Genomic DNA, 22,305 nt, shown 5'->3' on the forward strand with positions numbered 1-22,305 from the left:
AAGAATGTTTCCATGTTCCAAGTCTTACTAAAAACATCATTTCAGTTTCTTGCTTAGATGCTAAGGGATTTTCCTTTATAATAAAAGACAATAGTTGTTCGTTTTATTTTAAAGAGATGTTTTATGGATCTGCTAGATTAGTCAATGGACTTTATTTATTAGATCACGACAAACAAGTATATAACATAAATACCAAAAAGGCCAAAAAGGATGATTCAGATCTCACCTATCTGTGGCATTGTCGATTAGGCCATATAAACTTGAAACGCTTAGAAAGACTTCAAAGGGAAGGAATTCTAGAACCATTTGACTTAGAGGATTATGGTAAATGCGAATCATGTTTACTTGGCAAAATGACAAAGCAACCTTTCTCTAAAGTTGGAGAAAGAGCAAATGAACTATTGGGTTTAATCCATACAGATGTATGTGGACCAATGAGTACAAATGCTAGAGGTGGTTTCAGCTACTTTATCACTTTCACTGATGACTTCAGTAGGTATAGTTATGTCTACCTAATGAAGCATAAGTCTGAATCCTTTGACAAATTCAAGGAATTTCAGAGTGAAGTAGAGAATCAATTAGGCAAGAAGATCAAGGCACTGCGGTCTGATAGAGGCGGTGAATATCTGAGCTATGAATTTGATGACCATCTGAAAGAATGTGGAATTCTATCAGAATTGACTCCTCCTGGAACACCACAATGGAACGGTGTGTCAGAACGGAGGAACAGAACCTTGCTAGACATGGTCAGGTCAATGATGGGTCAGGCCGAACTTCCATTAGAATTTTGGGGACATGCACTAAATACAGCTGCACTCACTATAAATAGAGCTCCGTCTAAAGCTGTCGAAAAGACTCCATACGAATTATGGTTTGGAAAGCCTCCAAATGTGTCTTTTCTTAAGATTTGGGGATGTGAAGTATACGTCAAACGATTAATTTCAGACAAACTTCATCCAAAATCTGACAAATGTATCCTTGTGGGCTATCCAAAGGAAACAAAGGGGTATTACTTCTACAATACATCTGAGAACAAAGTGTTTGTTGCTCGAGATGGTGTCTTTTTGGAGAAGGATCACATTTCCAAAATGACAAGTGGGAGAAAAGTAGACCTCGAAGAAATTCGAGTCGAACAACAAACTCTAGAGAATGCTCAAGATGACATTCAGGATGAAACTCAGAGATCTTTAGAAGAATCTGGTGAGAATCATGGTCAATCTAGAAATGTTACCCCGCGTAGATCGCAAAGATATAGATCTCAACCGGAAAGGTACTTAGGTATTTTGACGAACGAGAGCTATGACGTTCTATTACTTGAAAGTGATGAACCTGCGACTTACAAGCAAGCTATGACGAGCCCTAGCTCCAAGCAATGGCAAGAAGCCATGCAATCTGAATTAGACTCCATGTCTGAAAACCAAGTATGGGATTTGGTCGATTTGCCAGATGGCTACCAAGCCATTGGAAGCAAATGGGTTTTCAAACTGAAAAAGGACAAGGATGGGAAACTTGAAGTTTTCAAAGCCAGATTGGTTGCAAAAGGTTACAGGCAAGTCCACGGTGTGGATTACGATGAAACCTTTTCACCAGTTGCAATGCTAAAGTCTATTCGAATAATGTTAGCAATCGCTGCATATTACGATTACGAAATATGGCAGATGGATGTCAAAACTGCTTTCTTAAACGGCGTTTTAACAAAAACTGTGTTTATGACACAGCCTGAAGGTTTTGAGGATCCAAAGAATGCTAAAAAGGTATGCAAGCTAAAGAAATCAATCTACGGATTGAAGCAGGCATCCAGGAGCTGGAATATACGTTTTGATGAAGCGGTCAGTGACTTTGGTTTCATCAAGAACGCAGACGAATCTTGTGTATACAAGAAGGTCAGTGGGAGCAAAATTGCTTTCCTAGTATTATATGTCGACGACATATTGCTTATCGGAAATGACATTCCTATGTTGAACTCTGTCAAGATTTGGCTTGGGAAATGTTTTTCGATGAAGGATCTAGGAGAAGCACAGTACATATTGGGCATCAAGATTTACAGAGATAGATCTAAAAGGATGATTGGACTTAGTCAAAGCACTTATATCAATAAGGTGCTTGATAGGTTCAAGATGGCGGACTCCAAGCGAGGCTACCTACCCATGTCTCATGGAATGACTCTAAGCAAGACTCAGTGCCCAAAAACACTTGATGAGCGTAGACGAATGAATGGGATTCCATATGCATCATTGATTGGTTCAATAATGTATGCTATGATATGTACACGCCCGGATGTTGCGTACGCACTCAGTGCTACGAGCAGATACCAGTCAGACCCAGGAGAGGCGCATTGGACTGCTGCCAAGAACATTCTGAAGTACCTGAAAAGGCACAAAGATGACTTCCTGGTCTATGGTGGAGATAATGAATTAATTGTTAAAGGCTATACGGACGCAAGTTTCCAAACCGACAAAGATGATTTCAGATCACAGTCTGGGTTTGTCTTCTGCCTCAACGGAGGAGCAGTAAGCTGGAAAAGTGCTAAGCAAAGCACCATTGCGGATTCTACAACTGAAGCGGAGTACATTGCTGCACATGAAGCAGCAAAGGAAGCTATATGGCTAAGGAAGTTCATAGGAGAACTTGGTGTAGTCCCCTCCATTAAAGGACCAATAGCCCTGTATTGTGATAATAACGGAGCTATTGCACAGGCAAAAGAGCCTAGACACCACCAGAGAGTCAAGCATGTACTTCGTAGATTTCACCTTCTACGAGAGTTCGTTGAAAGAAAAGAAGTCGAGATAAGCAAAATTGGAACTGATGACAACATATCAGATCCATTAACTAAACCTCTGCCGCAAGCGAAGCACAACTCGCACACTGCAGCTATGGGAATCAAGCATATTGGAGAATGGCTTTGATGTCTCTGTTTAATGTTTTAAAATTTTAGAGTTTAAATCTTTGTAAAACATTATTGGTTAATCATTCACAATAAATGAAAGGAATTCATTTTTCCATTTAATTCGTGGTTTATTAAATGATGAGTCCCTTCAACTTGACGATATATTCAAGATAGACTGTCAGGACCAGTCCTGTGACTAAGAAATGTCTATCAAGTGAACTTGAATGTCAAAGGTTGAAAATGGTCCCTAATCGGAGTTTTCTATAAAATTGGACGCATAGAAAACGTTAGACGATTAGAATGCAAGATGACTAGTAGTTCTGTTTCTTGAACTATGTGGACATGGCAATGTCATAATCATTTGCATAGATACTTACTTTGGGAAGACTAGTATCGGACAAGACCTATGAAACTTTACCGTAAGAGATGAAAGTCTGTCATAAGTAAATTTCATTAAATTATTAGACACTAAATCCTCAATACCTGAGTGATTTGAGATTACTTGTTTGAGAACTGGTTGCTTTGACGTTGACCAACCGTCGCACCGTAAAAGGAGGCTATAAAGGCAACGCTCAGGTAATCACCTATCAAACGAAGTCTAATCTCAAGATCGCAAGATTGGGATTGTCCTCCCATAAATCGGGATGAGATGCTTAAAAGTTGTACAAGGCCACTCGGAGAGCTAGAAACTGTGAAATTTAATTATGTCCTTGATAAATTTAGTACGGTAATTTATTTTTTCTTAAACTCGATAATCAAATTTATTTATTTCCCAAAGCCCAATTGATTGGCCCAACTTAAATAAGGGGGGATAGAACCAAGTTTCAATTTCAGAAACTTTGTTTCTGAAATTGAAGGGCACGAGCAACAGGGGAACACGAACAGGAGGAACACGAGGAGGAGGAAGAGAGGAGGGAGGCTGGGGGCTCTGCCTGGGTGGCGAAACCGCGCCGAGAGGCGACGGTGATGGTGGTTTGGGGCGGCAGAAACAGGCGAGGGAAGGGGGAGAAGGGTGCGAACAGGGGAGAAATCAGGGGAGGAGAGGGGTGATGGTGACCGGAGGTTTGGGCGGAGGTTCCGGGTGGACTGGGAGGCGGCGCAACAGGGAAGCGCCGGGGAGACGGTGGTGGTGGTGGTGTGGTTTTGCGGCGGCGAAACAGCAAGGAAGGGGGGGAAAATGGCCGCGCGAACAGGGGAAGGCAGGGGAAGAGAGTTGCGAAGCAGGGGAGGAGCAGGGGTGGTTCTGGGTGGTCGACGTGGTGGTTGGTGGTTCGTGGGTTGGTGATTAGTGACTGACGGAGTGGTGGTGTTGCTTTGGTGGTGCAACGAAGAGGAGAGGGAAGGGAGGCAGGGGAGTATATCGAAGGAGAGGAGAGAAAGCAAGGGGGTTTCGGGTCGGGTTTTGCCGGAGATGGTGGCGGAGGTGAGGCGGGTAATGGTGCAAGCGGTGGTTGAAGGTGGTGGTGACAGAGAATGGTGGTGGCGGTTGACAGTGGTTAATGGGGTGATGTTTTCTCAATTTTTGTTAACTGGTTTTTGGGTTAGAGAATTTGAGACAATTCATGGTTATTTGTAGTGTCAAGTAGTGTGAAGAACAAGCTCAAATCCTTGGGAATTAAGGCATGAATGTGGACTGAATTGAGGGAAGAAGGAAGGAAAGAAATTTCCTCCTTACTTTGTACGTGGGGAGCAAGGAAGAGAAGAAAGGAAATGGAATCTTGGTACTCCAAGGGCATTTTCGTAATTTCACATGGTTGACTAAAATTCAGAAATTCTGTTTCTATTTTCGGAAATTACTAAAAATAGAAATGTTTAATTAAAACAAAGTCTCGTGAAATATATCGTTAACGAAAAATAAATAAATTTTCGTTTATAAATTTATCGTTTAAAATAAATCGTTAAAACGTTTAAAAATAATGAAAATTTTAAATTATTTCTAATAATTAAAACGAAATTACGTTAATAAAATATTATTAATTTTAATAAATCGAGTTTAAAAATTTCAGGGTATTACATTCTTACCCCCTTAGAAAAAATTTCGTCCTCGAAATTTGAAAATTAGACTTATAAAATATTTGTTGAAAATCAAAATCATTCGATTAAAAATACGATATTTATTTTAAAAAAACCAAGATCTCACAATTTCATTCCAATTCCGACAATGTCTAGCTTTCATTCCGCCATCTTCTTTGATGACTCCGCTTCAACTCGAGATCTAGAATTGAAGAGTAAAGAATACAAAAGGGGCAAAATTATATGTTGATCTTAATCGTCATTAAGGTCAATTATATTCCGCCATCGTCTTTTGTATCTCTACTTCACTTCATAAAATAGGATCGAGGAGCAAAGAACATAAAAAGGGCAAACTCGTTAGCGTAGACTAGGATCCCATTTTTCTTTGTGAGATCCCGTTTGAAAATATTTTCTACCAAAAGTAATAATGTTTTTAATACAAAGTTATAATTCTGAAGATAGATATAGTGAAAATAAATATTTACCTAACAATTATAATAGTCAAATAATTTATAAAAGTCATTTGTTATAATAATCTCGTACTCTGAGCTCAGGAGAACTTCCATCGAAGACGACTTTCATACGTAACGATTAGTTATTACCAATACAATCATGTCAGCATAAACATAATCCATAAAGCATATCTTAAACACATAATTCTTTAATTGAAAATTTCATACATAAGCATAACATTCATATAACTAATGATGGTGAAACATCTTAGTTAGATACTCGATTAGCGCATATTACTTTCAAAATTTCCATCATTTATTCTAAAATATTCTAGATGTTCGATCACACGATTTCAAAAGGTCATTATGCTTCATTCTTCATTCCATATTGGCGAAGTCGTCATTGTCATTTGCATCATCGTCTTTTCCTTGCATTACAAACACTCTTCCATTCGAAGTTGGTCCACGTGGGGGATTACGGTTGAAATTTGTAGTGCCACAATTTCCTTTGTTCACATCGTTTCTCCTATCACCTTGCTCTCGATGTATTTGAGGACAATCTCTGATTTGGTGATCTTTGCTACCACATTTGAAGCAATCTCGCGTACCAATTCGACATTCTTTCTCAGTATGGTTCCATCTTCCACACTTGGCGCATCCACGATTCTTGTTGAAGCTTTGGTTTCCGTTATTCCCTCCTTGATAGCTGACATTGACATTTTGTTTCTTATTGTTCGGTTGATTTTCTTCGAAGCTCCCTTTTCGTTTTCCATATGTTTCTTCTCGAAGCTTGATAATTCTTTCGACGTTAATTGCTCGATCGTACAACTCTTGGAAAGTGGAAATTCTAGAACTCGAAAGACGATCACGGATCTCAATGCTTAATCCTCCTTCAAATCGATTCATCCTTTGCCTATCAGTAGTCACCAGGTCAGGGGCAAATCGAGCAAGCTCATTGAATTTCACTGCATATTCTAGAACATTTTTCTTTCCTTGACTCAATTTGATAAATTCCGATTCCATTTGCATTTGCAGAGAATAGGGATAAAATTGTTCCCGCATAGCTTCCGTCAGTTTTTCCCAACCAAAACCAGGCTCATTTTGGATTCCTTTAACACTTTTCCACCACAGGTTGGCTTGTCCTTTCAAGTAAAAGACAGCATAGTTGACCTTCCATTTCTCGGGGCATTGAGTTGCATCAAATAACTTCTCCATATCGCTAATCCATTCCTCAAATTCAGTAGGGTCTGGCTTGCCATCATAAGTAGGGGGTTTATGAGAAGCGAACTTCTTGAACATGTTGGAGCATTCTTCTTGCTCTGACCTTGGCTTCTGACGATTTCCTTGCAGAAGTTCCGACATTATCAATCTCATTAAGTCCATTCGATTATCGCTTGTTTCTCCTGGAGTGTCCCCGAAAATGGGATCCTTGCGCAATTCTTCAATTCTTTCTTGCATTCCTTCCAGCGCTAATGCAGATTTGTGATTACCATTGCCATCGTTAACATCGTTATCGTTTCTAGTGCCTTCAATAGGAATATTTCCGCTTGAAGTCATCGCCGATCTGATCGCAAGGATACAACGCTTCAGATAATCTTTTCTTCTTGAATTTAGACTAAGAAATTCTGCAAATCATAATAAGAAAACATTCCCGTTGCGTTCCCCATTCCTATCACTCACACTCATTTTATTTTAACTTAGCATGATTTTAACGTATTCTTTTTAACTTATTTCTTAAAATTCTTGCTTAAAGCCTAATAAATTTTATTTCGTGCAAAACCCGTAAGGTTTAGCACTTATGGTCGCAGAACCTTGGCTCTGATACCAAACTGTAACGCCCCGACTTCTAAACACCATTAATTAGGTTAATTATCTTTAATTAGCAGCGGAAACCCTAATTTAGTCGGAGCGTCACATGCCGTATTTCCCTCGTGGGAAATACCAGGCGACATAACCTTTTTACATTTACTGACTACTGATGAGTAACAGTAATTATACTTCACTTCAATTAATTCTTTAGTATTTACGTCGAAAACTAAATGAAATTTAATAAATATTCCTAACATTGATTAAAATCTAACTCAAATCATGAAATCAAACTTAGAGTTTAATTAATACATCCCTTTATTACTAATGACACATGATTATCTTTATTAAGCATCGATCGTGAATTTGATGGTTGCATCCTCACTCTAAGGCATCCCCTGATCTTCTTCGTACCTAAAACAAAAGCAACATCGTGAGCCGAGGCCCAGTAACATACTACCCTAACAGCGTAAACTCATTTTAATTCATTTTATTTACTTTGCAATCAGGGAGAATAGAACATAGTAAAACACTTTCATAAATGCATTATAATAAAACATCATTTATAACTTGAAACTTTAATAGTTCCCATTATCTTTCATAAAACCTTCGTTTTACTTGGTAACTGACAAGTTACCCTTGCGATAGTCCTCAAGGAGCACTCTCCCTTGTTGGACATACGCCCGTACCTAAATAGTTTCTTTTTTTTTTAGCTTGCGGTAACCCTCAAGGAGCACTCTCCCTTGTTGGGTGTCCCGCGGTACGGCGGTACGTGCACGACCTAAAAATAGTAACCCCACTAACTGCCAGAACCTGTTACACTTTTATTTATCATGTTTCGTATCTTATTAATAACTCGTAAACATCATCTTATAAAATCATTCATAAACATATTTAAATATCATCATTCATAAAACACACTTCATAAATACATTTCATATCCCACAATCCAATAAAAACACATCATTATAAACATATTTCATAATCACATAAACATATTTTATAAGGGGACTGTGGGTGTTAGCAATAGATGTTACCTCAACCGTAGTTTATATTCCCTGTTCGATGGATCGTTCTTCCTGAACTCCGAGTCCAATTTCTTTCAAAATATTAAATAATTGAATTAGTTATTAATATGGTAATAATTTAACTTAGAAATTTCGAATTATTATAAATAACGAATTTTCTAAAAAATAAAGTTAGAAATATATAAATTCATAGTTTTAATGAAAATATAATTAAAAACCAATTTTAGTAATATATATAATTTATGGAAATTTCAATCGAAGTATATATATATATTCTAAATCAATTACACAAGATTTATTTAATTATGTCCTTGATAAATTTAGTACGGTAATTTATTTTTTCTTAAACTCGATAATCAAATTTATTTATTTCCCAAAGCCCAATTGATTGGCCCAACTTAAATAAGGGGGGATAGAACCAAGTTTCAATTTCAGAAACTTTGTTTCTGAAATTGAAGGGCACGAGCAACAGGGGAACACGAACAGGAGGAACACGAGGAGGAGGAAGAGAGGAGGGAGGCTGGGGGCTCTGCCTGGGTGGCGAAACCGCGCCGAGAGGCGACGGTGATGGTGGTTTGGGGCGGCAGAAACAGGCGAGGGAAGGGGGAGAAGGGTGCGAACAGGGGAGAAATCAGGGGAGGAGAGGGGTGATGGTGACCGGAGGTTTGGGCGGAGGTTCCGGGTGGACTGGGAGGCGGCGCAACAGGGAAGCGCCGGGGAGACGGTGGTGGTGGTGGTGTGGTTTTGCGGCGGCGAAACAGCAAGGAAGGGGGGGAAAATGGCCGCGCGAACAGGGGAAGGCAGGGGAAGAGAGTTGCGAAGCAGGGGAGGAGCAGGGGTGGTTCTGGGTGGTCGACGTGGTGGTTGGTGGTTCGTGGGTTGGTGATTAGTGACTGACGGAGTGGTGGTGTTGCTTTGGTGGTGCAACGAAGAGGAGAGGGAAGGGAGGCAGGGGAGTATATCGAAGGAGAGGAGAGAAAGCAAGGGGGTTTCGGGTCGGGTTTTGCCGGAGATGGTGGCGGAGGTGAGGCGGGTAATGGTGCAAGCGGTGGTTGAAGGTGGTGGTGACAGAGAATGGTGGTGGCGGTTGACAGTGGTTAATGGGGTGATGTTTTCTCAATTTTTGTTAACTGGTTTTTGGGTTAGAGAATTTGAGACAATTCATGGTTATTTGTAGTGTCAAGTAGTGTGAAGAACAAGCTCAAATCCTTGGGAATTAAGGCATGAATGTGGACTGAATTGAGGGAAGAAGGAAGGAAAGAAATTTCCTCCTTACTTTGTACGTGGGGAGCAAGGAAGAGAAGAAAGGAAATGGAATCTTGGTACTCCAAGGGCATTTTCGTAATTTCACATGGTTGACTAAAATTCAGAAATTCTGTTTCTATTTTCGGAAATTACTAAAAATAGAAATGTTTAATTAAAACAAAGTCTCGTGAAATATATCGTTAACGAAAAATAAATAAATTTTCGTTTATAAATTTATCGTTTAAAATAAATCGTTAAAACGTTTAAAAATAATGAAAATTTTAAATTATTTCTAATAATTAAAACGAAATTACGTTAATAAAATATTATTAATTTTAATAAATCGAGTTTAAAAATTTCAGGGTATTACATTCTTACCCCCTTAGAAAAAATTTCGTCCTCGAAATTTGAAAATTAGACTTATAAAATATTTGTTGAAAATCAAAATCATTCGATTAAAAATACGATATTTATTTTAAAAAAACCAAGATCTCACAATTTCATTCCAATTCCGACAATGTCTAGCTTTCATTCCGCCATCTTCTTTGATGACTCCGCTTCAACTCGAGATCTAGAATTGAAGAGTAAAGAATACAAAAGGGGCAAAATTATATGTTGATCTTAATCGTCATTAAGGTCAATTATATTCCGCCATCGTCTTTTGTATCTCTACTTCACTTCATAAAATAGGATCGAGGAGCAAAGAACATAAAAAGGGCAAACTCGTTAGCGTAGACTAGGATCCCATTTTTCTTTGTGAGATCCCGTTTGAAAATATTTTCTACCAAAAGTAATAATGTTTTTAATACAAAGTTATAATTCTGAAGATAGATATAGTGAAAATAAATATTTACCTAACAATTATAATAGTCAAATAATTTATAAAAGTCATTTGTTATAATAATCTCGTACTCTGAGCTCAGGAGAACTTCCATCGAAGACGACTTTCATACGTAACGATTAGTTATTACCAATACAATCATGTCAGCATAAACATAATCCATAAAGCATATCTTAAACACATAATTCTTTAATTGAAAATTTCATACATAAGCATAACATTCATATAACTAATGATGGTGAAACATCTTAGTTAGATACTCGATTAGCGCATATTACTTTCAAAATTTCCATCATTTATTCTAAAATATTCTAGATGTTCGATCACACGATTTCAAAAGGTCATTATGCTTCATTCTTCATTCCATATTGGCGAAGTCGTCATTGTCATTTGCATCATCGTCTTTTCCTTGCATTACAAACACTCTTCCATTCGAAGTTGGTCCACGTGGGGGATTACGGTTGAAATTTGTAGTGCCACAATTTCCTTTGTTCACATCGTTTCTCCTATCACCTTGCTCTCGATGTATTTGAGGACAATCTCTGATTTGGTGATCTTTGCTACCACATTTGAAGCAATCTCGCGTACCAATTCGACATTCTTTCTCAGTATGGTTCCATCTTCCACACTTGGCGCATCCACGATTCTTGTTGAAGCTTTGGTTTCCGTTATTCCCTCCTTGATAGCTGACATTGACATTTTGTTTCTTATTGTTCGGTTGATTTTCTTCGAAGCTCCCTTTTCGTTTTCCATATGTTTCTTCTCGAAGCTTGATAATTCTTTCGACGTTAATTGCTCGATCGTACAACTCTTGGAAAGTGGAAATTCTAGAACTCGAAAGACGATCACGGATCTCAATGCTTAATCCTCCTTCAAATCGATTCATCCTTTGCCTATCAGTAGTCACCAGGTCAGGGGCAAATCGAGCAAGCTCATTGAATTTCACTGCATATTCTAGAACATTTTTCTTTCCTTGACTCAATTTGATAAATTCCGATTCCATTTGCATTTGCAGAGAATAGGGATAAAATTGTTCCCGCATAGCTTCCGTCAGTTTTTCCCAACCAAAACCAGGCTCATTTTGGATTCCTTTAACACTTTTCCACCACAGGTTGGCTTGTCCTTTCAAGTAAAAGACAGCATAGTTGACCTTCCATTTCTCGGGGCATTGAGTTGCATCAAATAACTTCTCCATATCGCTAATCCATTCCTCAAATTCAGTAGGGTCTGGCTTGCCATCATAAGTAGGGGGTTTATGAGAAGCGAACTTCTTGAACATGTTGGAGCATTCTTCTTGCTCTGACCTTGGCTTCTGACGATTTCCTTGCAGAAGTTCCGACATTATCAATCTCATTAAGTCCATTCGATTATCGCTTGTTTCTCCTGGAGTGTCCCCGAAAATGGGATCCTTGCGCAATTCTTCAATTCTTTCTTGCATTCCTTCCAGCGCTAATGCAGATTTGTGATTACCATTGCCATCGTTAACATCGTTATCGTTTCTAGTGCCTTCAATAGGAATATTTCCGCTTGAAGTCATCGCCGATCTGATCGCAAGGATACAACGCTTCAGATAATCTTTTCTTCTTGAATTTAGACTAAGAAATTCTGCAAATCATAATAAGAAAACATTCCCGTTGCGTTCCCCATTCCTATCACTCACACTCATTTTATTTTAACTTAGCATGATTTTAACGTATTCTTTTTAACTTATTTCTTAAAATTCTTGCTTAAAGCCTAATAAATTTTATTTCGTGCAAAACCCGTAAGGTTTAGCACTTATGGTCGCAGAACCTTGGCTTTGATACCAAACTGTAACGCCCCGACTTCTAAACACCATTAATTAGGTTAATTATCTTTAATTAGCAGCGGAAACCCTAATTTAGTCGGAGCGTCACATGCCGTATTTCCCTCGTGGGAAATACCAGGCGACATAACCTTTTTACATTTACTGACTACTGATGAGTAACAGTAATTATACTTCACTTCAATTAATTCTTTAGTATTTACGTCGAAAACTAAATGAAATTTAATAAATATTCCTAACATTGATTAAAATCTAACTCAAATCATGAAATCAAACTTAGAGTTTAATTAATACATCCCTTTATTACTAATGACACATGATTATCTTTATTAAGCATCGATCGTGAATTTGATGGTTGCATCCTCACTCTAAGGCATCCCCTGATCTTCTTCGTACCTAAAACAAAAGCAACATCGTGAGCCGAGGCCCAGTAACATACTACCCTAACAGCGTAAACTCATTTTAATTCATTTTATTTACTTTGCAATCAGGGAGAATAGAACATAGTAAAACACTTTCATAAATGCATTATAATAAAACATCATTTATAACTTGAAACTTTAATAGTTCCCATTATCTTTCATAAAACCTTCGTTTTACTTGGTAACTGACAAGTTACCCTTGCGATAGTCCTCAAGGAGCACTCTCCCTTGTTGGACATACGCCCGTACCTAAATAGTTTCTTTTTTTTTTAGCTTGCGGTAACCCTCAAGGAGCACTCTCCCTTGTTGGGTGTCCCGCGGTACGGCGGTACGTGCACGACCTAAAAATAGTAACCCCACTAACTGCCAGAACCTGTTACACTTTTATTTATCATGTTTCGTATCTTATTAATAACTCGTAAACATCATCTTATAAAATCATTCATAAACATATTTAAATATCATCATTCATAAAACACACTTCATAAATACATTTCATATCCCACAATCCAATAAAAACACATCATTATAAACATATTTCATAATCACATAAACATATTTTATAAGGGGACTGTGGGTGTTAGCAATAGATGTTACCTCAACCGTAGTTTATATTCCCTGTTCGATGGATCGTTCTTCCTGAACTCCGAGTCCAATTTCTTTCAAAATATTAAATAATTGAATTAGTTATTAATATGGTAATAATTTAACTTAGAAATTTCGAATTATTATAAATAACGAATTTTCTAAAAAATAAAGTTAGAAATATATAAATTCATAGTTTTAATGAAAATATAATTAAAAACCAATTTTAGTAATATATATAATTTATGGAAATTTCAATCGAAGTATATATATATATTCTAAATCAATTACACAAGATTTATTTAATTATGTCCTTGATAAATTTAGTACGGTAATTTATTTTTTCTTAAACTCGATAATCAAATTTATTTATTTCCCAAAGCCCAATTGATTGGCCCAACTTAAATAAGGGGGGATAGAACCAAGTTTCAATTTCAGAAACTTTGTTTCTGAAATTGAAGGGCACGAGCAACAGGGGAACACGAACAGGAGGAACACGAGGAGGAGGAAGAGAGGAGGGAGGCTGGGGGCTCTGCCTGGGTGGCGAAACCGCGCCGAGAGGCGACGGTGATGGTGGTTTGGGGCGGCAGAAACAGGCGAGGGAAGGGGGAGAAGGGTGCGAACAGGGGAGAAATCAGGGGAGGAGAGGGGTGATGGTGACCGGAGGTTTGGGCGGAGGTTCCGGGTGGACTGGGAGGCGGCGCAACAGGGAAGCGCCGGGGAGACGGTGGTGGTGGTGGTGTGGTTTTGCGGCGGCGAAACAGCAAGGAAGGGGGGGAAAATGGCCGCGCGAACAGGGGAAGGCAGGGGAAGAGAGTTGCGAAGCAGGGGAGGAGCAGGGGTGGTTCTGGGTGGTCGACGTGGTGGTTGGTGGTTCGTGGGTTGGTGATTAGTGACTGACGGAGTGGTGGTGTTGCTTTGGTGGTGCAACGAAGAGGAGAGGGAAGGGAGGCAGGGGAGTATATCGAAGGAGAGGAGAGAAAGCAAGGGGGTTTCGGGTCGGGTTTTGCCGGAGATGGTGGCGGAGGTGAGGCGGGTAATGGTGCAAGCGGTGGTTGAAGGTGGTGGTGACAGAGAATGGTGGTGGCGGTTGACAGTGGTTAATGGGGTGATGTTTTCTCAATTTTTGTTAACTGGTTTTTGGGTTAGAGAATTTGAGACAATTCATGGTTATTTGTAGTGTCAAGTAGTGTGAAGAACAAGCTCAAATCCTTGGGAATTAAGGCATGAATGTGGACTGAATTGAGGGAAGAAGGAAGGAAAGAAATTTCCTCCTTACTTTGTACGTGGGGAGCAAGGAAGAGAAGAAAGGAAATGGAATCTTGGTACTCCAAGGGCATTTTCGTAATTTCACATGGTTGACTAAAATTCAGAAATTCTGTTTCTATTTTCGGAAATTACTAAAAATAGAAATGTTTAATTAAAACAAAGTCTCGTGAAATATATCGTTAACGAAAAATAAATAAATTTTCGTTTATAAATTTATCGTTTAAAATAAATCGTTAAAACGTTTAAAAATAATGAAAATTTTAAATTATTTCTAATAATTAAAACGAAATTACGTTAATAAAATATTATTAATTTTAATAAATCGAGTTTAAAAATTTCAGGGTATTACATTCTTACCCCCTTAGAAAAAATTTCGTCCTCGAAATTTGAAAATTAGACTTATAAAATATTTGTTGAAAATCAAAATCATTCGATTAAAAATACGATATTTATTTTAAAAAAACCAAGATCTCACAATTTCATTCCAATTCCGACAATGTCTAGCTTTCATTCCGCCATCTTCTTTGATGACTCCGCTTCAACTCGAGATCTAGAATTGAAGAGTAAAGAATACAAAAGGGGCAAAATTATATGTTGATCTTAATCGTCATTAAGGTCAATTATATTCCGCCATCGTCTTTTGTATCTCTACTTCACTTCATAAAATAGGATCGAGGAGCAAAGAACATAAAAAGGGCAAACTCGTTAGCGTAGACTAGGATCCCATTTTTCTTTGTGAGATCCCGTTTGAAAATATTTTCTACCAAAAGTAATAATGTTTTTAATACAAAGTTATAATTCTGAAGATAGATATAGTGAAAATAAATATTTACCTAACAATTATAATAGTCAAATAATTTATAAAAGTCATTTGTTATAATAATCTCGTACTCTGAGCTCAGGAGAACTTCCATCGAAGACGACTTTCATACGTAACGATTAGTTATTACCAATACAATCATGTCAGCATAAACATAATCCATAAAGCATATCTTAAACACATAATTCTTTAATTGAAAATTTCATACATAAGCATAACATTCATATAACTAATGATGGTGAAACATCTTAGTTAGATACTCGATTAGCGCATATTACTTTCAAAATTTCCATCATTTATTCTAAAATATTCTAGATGTTCGATCACACGATTTCAAAAGGTCATTATGCTTCATTCTTCATTCCATATTGGCGAAGTCGTCATTGTCATTTGCATCATCGTCTTTTCCTTGCATTACAAACACTCTTCCATTCGAAGTTGGTCCACGTGGGGGATTACGGTTGAAATTTGTAGTGCCACAATTTCCTTTGTTCACATCGTTTCTCCTATCACCTTGCTCTCGATGTATTTGAGGACAATCTCTGATTTGGTGATCTTTGCTACCACATTTGAAGCAATCTCGCGTACCAATTCGACATTCTTTCTCAGTATGGTTCCATCTTCCACACTTGGCGCATCCACGATTCTTGTTGAAGCTTTGGTTTCCGTTATTCCCTCCTTGATAGCTGACATTGACATTTTGTTTCTTATTGTTCGGTTGATTTTCTTCGAAGCTCCCTTTTCGTTTTCCATATGTTTCTTCTCGAAGCTTGATAATTCTTTCGACGTTAATTGCTCGATCGTACAACTCTTGGAAAGTGGAAATTCTAGAACTCGAAAGACGATCACGGATCTCAATGCTTAATCCTCCTTCAAATCGATTCATCCTTTGCCTATCAGTAGTCACCAGGTCAGGGGCAAATCGAGCAAGCTCATTGAATTTCACTGCATATTCTAGAACATTTTTCTTTCCTTGACTCAATTTGATAAATTCCGATTCCATTTGCATTTGCAGAGAATAGGGATAAAATTGTTCCCGCATAGCTTCCGTCAGTTTTTCCCAACCAAAACCAGGCTCATTTTGGATTCCTTTAACACTTTTCCACCACAGGTTGGCTTGTCCTTTCAAGTAAAAGACAGCATAGTTGACCTTCCATTTCTCGGGGCATTGAGTTGCATCAAATAACTTCTCCATATCGCTAATCCATTCCTCAAATTCAGTAGGGTCTGGCTTGCCATCATAAGTAGGGGGTTTATGAGAAGCGAACTTCTTGAACATGTTGGAGCATTCTTCTTGCTCTGACCTTGGCTTCTGACGATTTCCTTGCAGAAGTTCCGACATTATCAATCTCATTAAGTCCATTCGATTATCGCTTGTTTCTCCTGGAGTGTCCCCGAAAATGGGATCCTTGCGCAATTCTTCAATTCTTTCTTGCATTCCTTCCAGCGCTAATGCAGATTTGTGATTACCATTGCCATCGTTAACATCGTTATCGTTTCTAGTGCCTTCAATAGGAATATTTCCGCTTGAAGTCATCGCCGATCTGATCGCAAGGATACAACGCTTCAGATAATCTTTTCTTCTTGAATTTAGACTAAGAAATTCTGCAAATCATAATAAGAAAACATTCCCGTTGCGTTCCCCATTCCTATCACTCACACTCATTTTATTTTAACTTAGCATGATTTTAACGTATTCTTTTTAACTTATTTCTTAAAATTCTTGCTTAAAGCCTAATAAATTTTATTTCGTGCAAAACCCGTAAGGTTTAGCACTTATGGTCGCAGAACCTTGGCTCTGATACCAAACTGTAACGCCCCGACTTCTAAACACCATTAATTAGGTTAATTATCTTTAATTAGCAGCGGAAACCCTAATTTAGTCGGAGCGTCACATGCCGTATTTCCCTCGTGGGAAATACCAGGCGACATAACCTTTTTACATTTACTGACTACTGATGAGTAACAGTAATTATACTTCACTTCAATTAATTCTTTAGTATTTACGTCGAAAACTAAATGAAATTTAATAAATATTCCTAACATTGATTAAAATCTAACTCAAATCATGAAATCAAACTTAGAGTTTAATTAATACATCCCTTTATTACTAATGACACATGATTATCTTTATTAAGCATCGATCGTGAATTTGATGGTTGCATCCTCACTCTAAGGCATCCCCTGATCTTCTTCGTACCTAAAACAAAAGCAACATCGTGAGCCGAGGCCCAGTAACATACTACCCTAACAGCGTAAACTCATTTCAATTCATTTTATTTACTTTGCAATCAGGGAGAATAGAACATAGTAAAACACTTTCATAAATGCATTATAATAAAACATCATTTATAACTTGAAACTTTAATAGTTCCCATTATCTTTCATAAAACCTTCGTTTTACTTGGTAACTGACAAGTTAGCCTTGCGATAGTCCTCAAGGAGCACTCTCCCTTGTTGGACATACGCCCGTACCTAAATAGTTTCTTTTTTTTTTTAGCTTGCGGTAACCCTCAAGGAGCACTCTCCCTTGTTGGGTGTCCCGCGGTACGGAGGTACGTGCACGACCTAAAAATAGTAACCCCACTAACTGCCAGAACCTGTTACACTTTTATTTATCATGTTTCGTATCTTATTAATAACTCGTAAACATCATCTTATAAAATCATTCATAAACATATTTAAATATCATCATTCATAAAACACACTTCATAAATACATTTCATATCCCACAATCCAATAAAAACACATCATTATAAACATATTTCATAATCACATAAACATATTTTATAAGGGGACTGTGGGTGTTAGCAATAGATGTTACCTCAACCGTAGTTTATATTCCCTGTTCGATGGATCGTTCTTCCTGAACTCCGAGTCCAATTTCTTTCAAAATATTAAATAATTGAATTAGTTATTAATATGGTAATAATTTAACTTAGAAATTTCGAATTATTATAAATAACGAATTTTCTAAAAAATAAAGTTAGAAATATATAAATTCATAGTTTTAATGAAAATATAATTAAAAACCAATTTTAGTAATATATATAATTTATGGAAATTTCAATCGAAGTATATATATATTCTAAATCAATTACACAAGATTTATTTAATTATGTCCTTGATAAATTTAGTACGGTAATTTATTTTTTCTTAAACTCGATAATCAAATTTATTTATTTCCCAAAGCCCAATTGATTGGCCCAACTTAAATAAGGGGGGATAGAACCAAGTTTCAATTTCAGAAACTTTGTTTCTGAAATTGAAGGGCACGAGCAACAGGGGAACACGAACAGGAGGAACACGAGGAGGAGGAAGAGAGGAGGGAGGCTGGGGGCTCTGCCTGGGTGGCGAAACCGCGCCGAGAGGCGACGGTGATGGTGGTTTGGGGCGGCAGAAACAGGCGAGGGAAGGGGGAGAAGGGTGCGAACAGGGGAGAAATCAGGGGAGGAGAGGGGTGATGGTGACCGGAGGTTTGGGCGGAGGTTCCGGGTGGACTGGGAGGCGGCGCCGGGGAGACGGTGGTGGTGGTGGTGTGGTTTTGCGGCGGCGAAACAGCAAGGAAGGGGGGGAAAATGGCCGCGCGAACAGGGGAAGGCAGGGGAAGAGAGTTGCGAAGCAGGGGAGGAGCAGGGGTGGTTCTGGGTGGTCGACGTGGTGGTTGGTGGTTCGTGGGTTGGTGATTAGTGACTGACGGAGTGGTGGTGTTGCTTTGGTGGTGCAACGAAGAGGAGAGGGAAGGGAGGCAGGGGAGTATATCGAAGGAGAGGAGAGAAAGCAAGGGGGTTTCGGGTCGGGTTTTGCCGGAGATGGTGGCGGAGGTGAGGCGGGTAATGGTGCAAGCGGTGGTTGAAGGTGGTGGTGACAGAGAATGGTGGTGGCGGTTGACAGTGGTTAATGGGGTGATGTTTTCTCAATTTTTGTTAACTGGTTTTTGGGTTAGAGAATTTGAGACAATTCATGGTTATTTGTAGTGTCAAGTAGTGTGAAGAACAAGCTCAAATCCTTGGGAATTAAGGCATGAATGTGGACTGAATTGAGGGAAGAAGGAAGGAAAGAAATTTCCTCCTTACTTTGTACGTGGGGAGCAAGGAAGAGAAGAAAGGAAATGGAATCTTGGTACTCCAAGGGCATTTTCGTAATTTCACATGGTTGACTAAAATTCAGAAATTCTGTTTCTATTTTCGGAAATTACTAAAAATAGAAATGTTTAATTAAAACAAAGTCTCGTGAAATATATCGTTAACGAAAAATAAATAAATTTTCGTTTATAAATTTATCGTTTAAAATAAATCGTTAAAACGTTTAAAAATAATGAAAATTTTAAATTATTTCTAATAATTAAAACGAAATTACGTTAATAAAATATTATTAATTTTAATAAATCGAGTTTAAAAATTTCAGGGTATTACACTTAAATCATAGTAATCCAACTGAATATCTTTGAATAAGCAAGTATAGTGATTACTGATTACTGACCTGTGAAGCTGGTCTGTTATGGCTTCAACAGAAGGAGTAGAGAATGGGGTAGCATATCTCAATGACCCACCACATGCAATACCTTTACCAAGGGCAGCTTCCAGTAGTTGTCCAGGAGTTTGTCTTGAGGGAAATGCATGAGGATTTATCACAATATCTGGCACTATCCCCTCTTTTGTGAAAGGGAAATTCTCCTGCAACTCTACATATCCAACAACACCCTTTTGACCGTGCATCGACGTAAACTTGTCACCAACACAAGGTCTACGCACCTGCATTCATTCAGACACCATATGAATTATATTCTTCATTCAACCCACACAACAAGTAAATAACACATTATTAATATTACCTGTCTAAGTGAAACAGCAGCAAAATTCTTGCCGTCATCATTTGCTGACAATATGACTTTCTGCACCATGCCTTTCTCTGTATGCTTCAACTTAACACTATGATCAGTCCCAGATTCAGCACACCTGCCAATTATAATATCTCCACTTTGCAAGTTTGCTCCAATGTATGGCAACCCATCATCATCAAGACTGTCAACCCGTCCTAATTTGCTCTGCATCTTCCCAAAACTAACACTATCATTAAACTTGAGCCTCCTTTCTGATGATTCCTTGTTATCAACTTCAGCCTTGTAACTCCTTATGTGTTCAGTCCTAAACATGCCTCGTTCCAAAGAAGCCCGATTCATGACCAAAGAATCTTCTTGATTATATCCGAGATGGACATTTACAGCCACAATGCAATTTTGACCATTATATAATTCTGCTTTTGGAAGTTTCTGGTTGCATCCTAATAGATATTCTGGTTTTTCAAGACAATCCGAAATCACAGACCGGAAAAGAGGTCGTTGAGGGTAGTACATTTGGTGTGAATACCCTATTGCTTGTCCAGAATGCTTCTCAGATTGGTAAAGAACCCTCTTTACATGATCATGATTAGCAAATGGAATTATACCACAACTTAAACCCAATAAAAAAGACATATCAAGCTCACAGTGACTGTACTTAACACCGTCTTTTCCCTTGTCTTCATAAAGGAATTTAATCCCCCATGCAGTGCGACAATCTTCTTCCTCTTCAGTCCCAATAAGTTCAATAATTCCCATTTCTAGAAGTGTGTCGAAAGAATATTCATCCCCTTTCAGTAACTTAACCTTGTTTAAATTTTCAACTACTAAAAGAGGTCGAAGGAGTCTTCCAGCATCACAGAATATTCGCACTTCCGCATTCTGAATGTCTCTTTTGATTTCCACCTACATGTACCAACAATAAGTTAAATTCCATGTACCAAGCTATTACTCGACACAAACACAGAAGAGTGTGGGAGATGGTAAAAAGAATGAATAATGAAAAAGAAAGAGTACCTGGTTTGACAAGCGCCTCCTACGACGCCTCCTTCTTAACTTGTTAACAAAAGTGAGGGAATTAGCACATACTCCTAACCATTCACCATCCACAAAAACTTTATCCTTTCCACTCAGCGAAGTACAAGAGTCATGCACTAATTTTTCCATTCCACACCTAACTAGTGTATTAAGCAGCAAGACGCGGTCCTCCTCCAAAATAGTGATACTGACAAGTCCAGTAGCAGCTATATTCTTCACCAGACCAAGGTTTTCACCGTCTTGTGTAGACAGGAAGCAAATTCTCCCCAAGTGAGACGGGTGTCTGAAATCAATATAAAGGAGGCTCAACTCATTCTCAAACAAATGAAACAAAATAAGACCAACTAACTAACATACACAGAAGAAGAAAAGAGTGTTACGGGTAATTGGCATCTCCAAGCTTCCCTTTGAATGAAACGAGCTGACGGGTTTTTCTCATATCACAAGTAGTCTGCAAGGGATTTGTTCGTTTGAGATTGGCAACTACACCAGAAACCCTCTCAGCCCTCTTGAAAGGATGTGACCATGCCCCAGTGGAAAATGATCATTGGTAACAATCGATGCATCCAAGTAGTGGTCGATAGAATGCAGATCACGTTCCCCATAGAGGTCACGCTGCATTGCCTTCACCATTCTCTTCACAGTATGCCTCATATGGATGTTGAGCTCTCTCTCTAGAAGCTCAGAAGCACACTGTAGTCGTTTGTTTCTAAAATCATCCCTGTTATCACACTTTCTCTTACCACAAAATGCTTGCAACAGACACTTTACCATGTATGCAAGAAAACGGGCCTTCTGCTTATTCCCAGAAAGACTCTATAGCTGGAGGGAATTTAGATTTTAGAGTCTCTTACAATTTGGTCAATATACTCTATAGCTTTGCCACTTGGACGAAATCCATCACATTTCTCATCAGCATCATGAATGGATGCAAACAGAATATTTCTGATGCGGCCATCATCTAAGCTGCAATCAATCAACTTCAACACCTCGTGGTCAGATGATACACCAAGGGCAAAGAAAAGTATCCAAATAGGAATTTCAGCAATTGAGAAGTAAACACTGATAACTTTTTGGATGTTTTCAGGTTTTGGATTGTCACCTAACTTGACATGCACCCTTCTCCTCTTAAACTCAGACAGGTAAGCAACCTTCCAGTAGGGTTCATTATAAATCCAAAGCCTCTTCAAGCAGATCTGTTCTTGTGCAATAAATGTCTGCAGACCACACCATATACAATCCAGATTATCAATCA

At 38.3% G+C, this 22,305-nt stretch overlaps 1 pseudogene; it reads right to left on the reverse strand.

The window, feature by feature from the left end:
* Nucleotides 1-22,305, reverse strand: part of LOC110802594 (DNA-directed RNA polymerases IV and V subunit 2-like) — a 36,130-nt pseudogene that overhangs the window by 12,590 nt on the left and 1,235 nt on the right.

Source organism: Spinacia oleracea, chromosome 4, assembly GCF_020520425.1.
Source record: "Spinacia oleracea cultivar Varoflay chromosome 4, BTI_SOV_V1, whole genome shotgun sequence".
NCBI classification, from domain to species: Eukaryota; Viridiplantae; Streptophyta; class Magnoliopsida; order Caryophyllales; family Amaranthaceae; genus Spinacia; species Spinacia oleracea.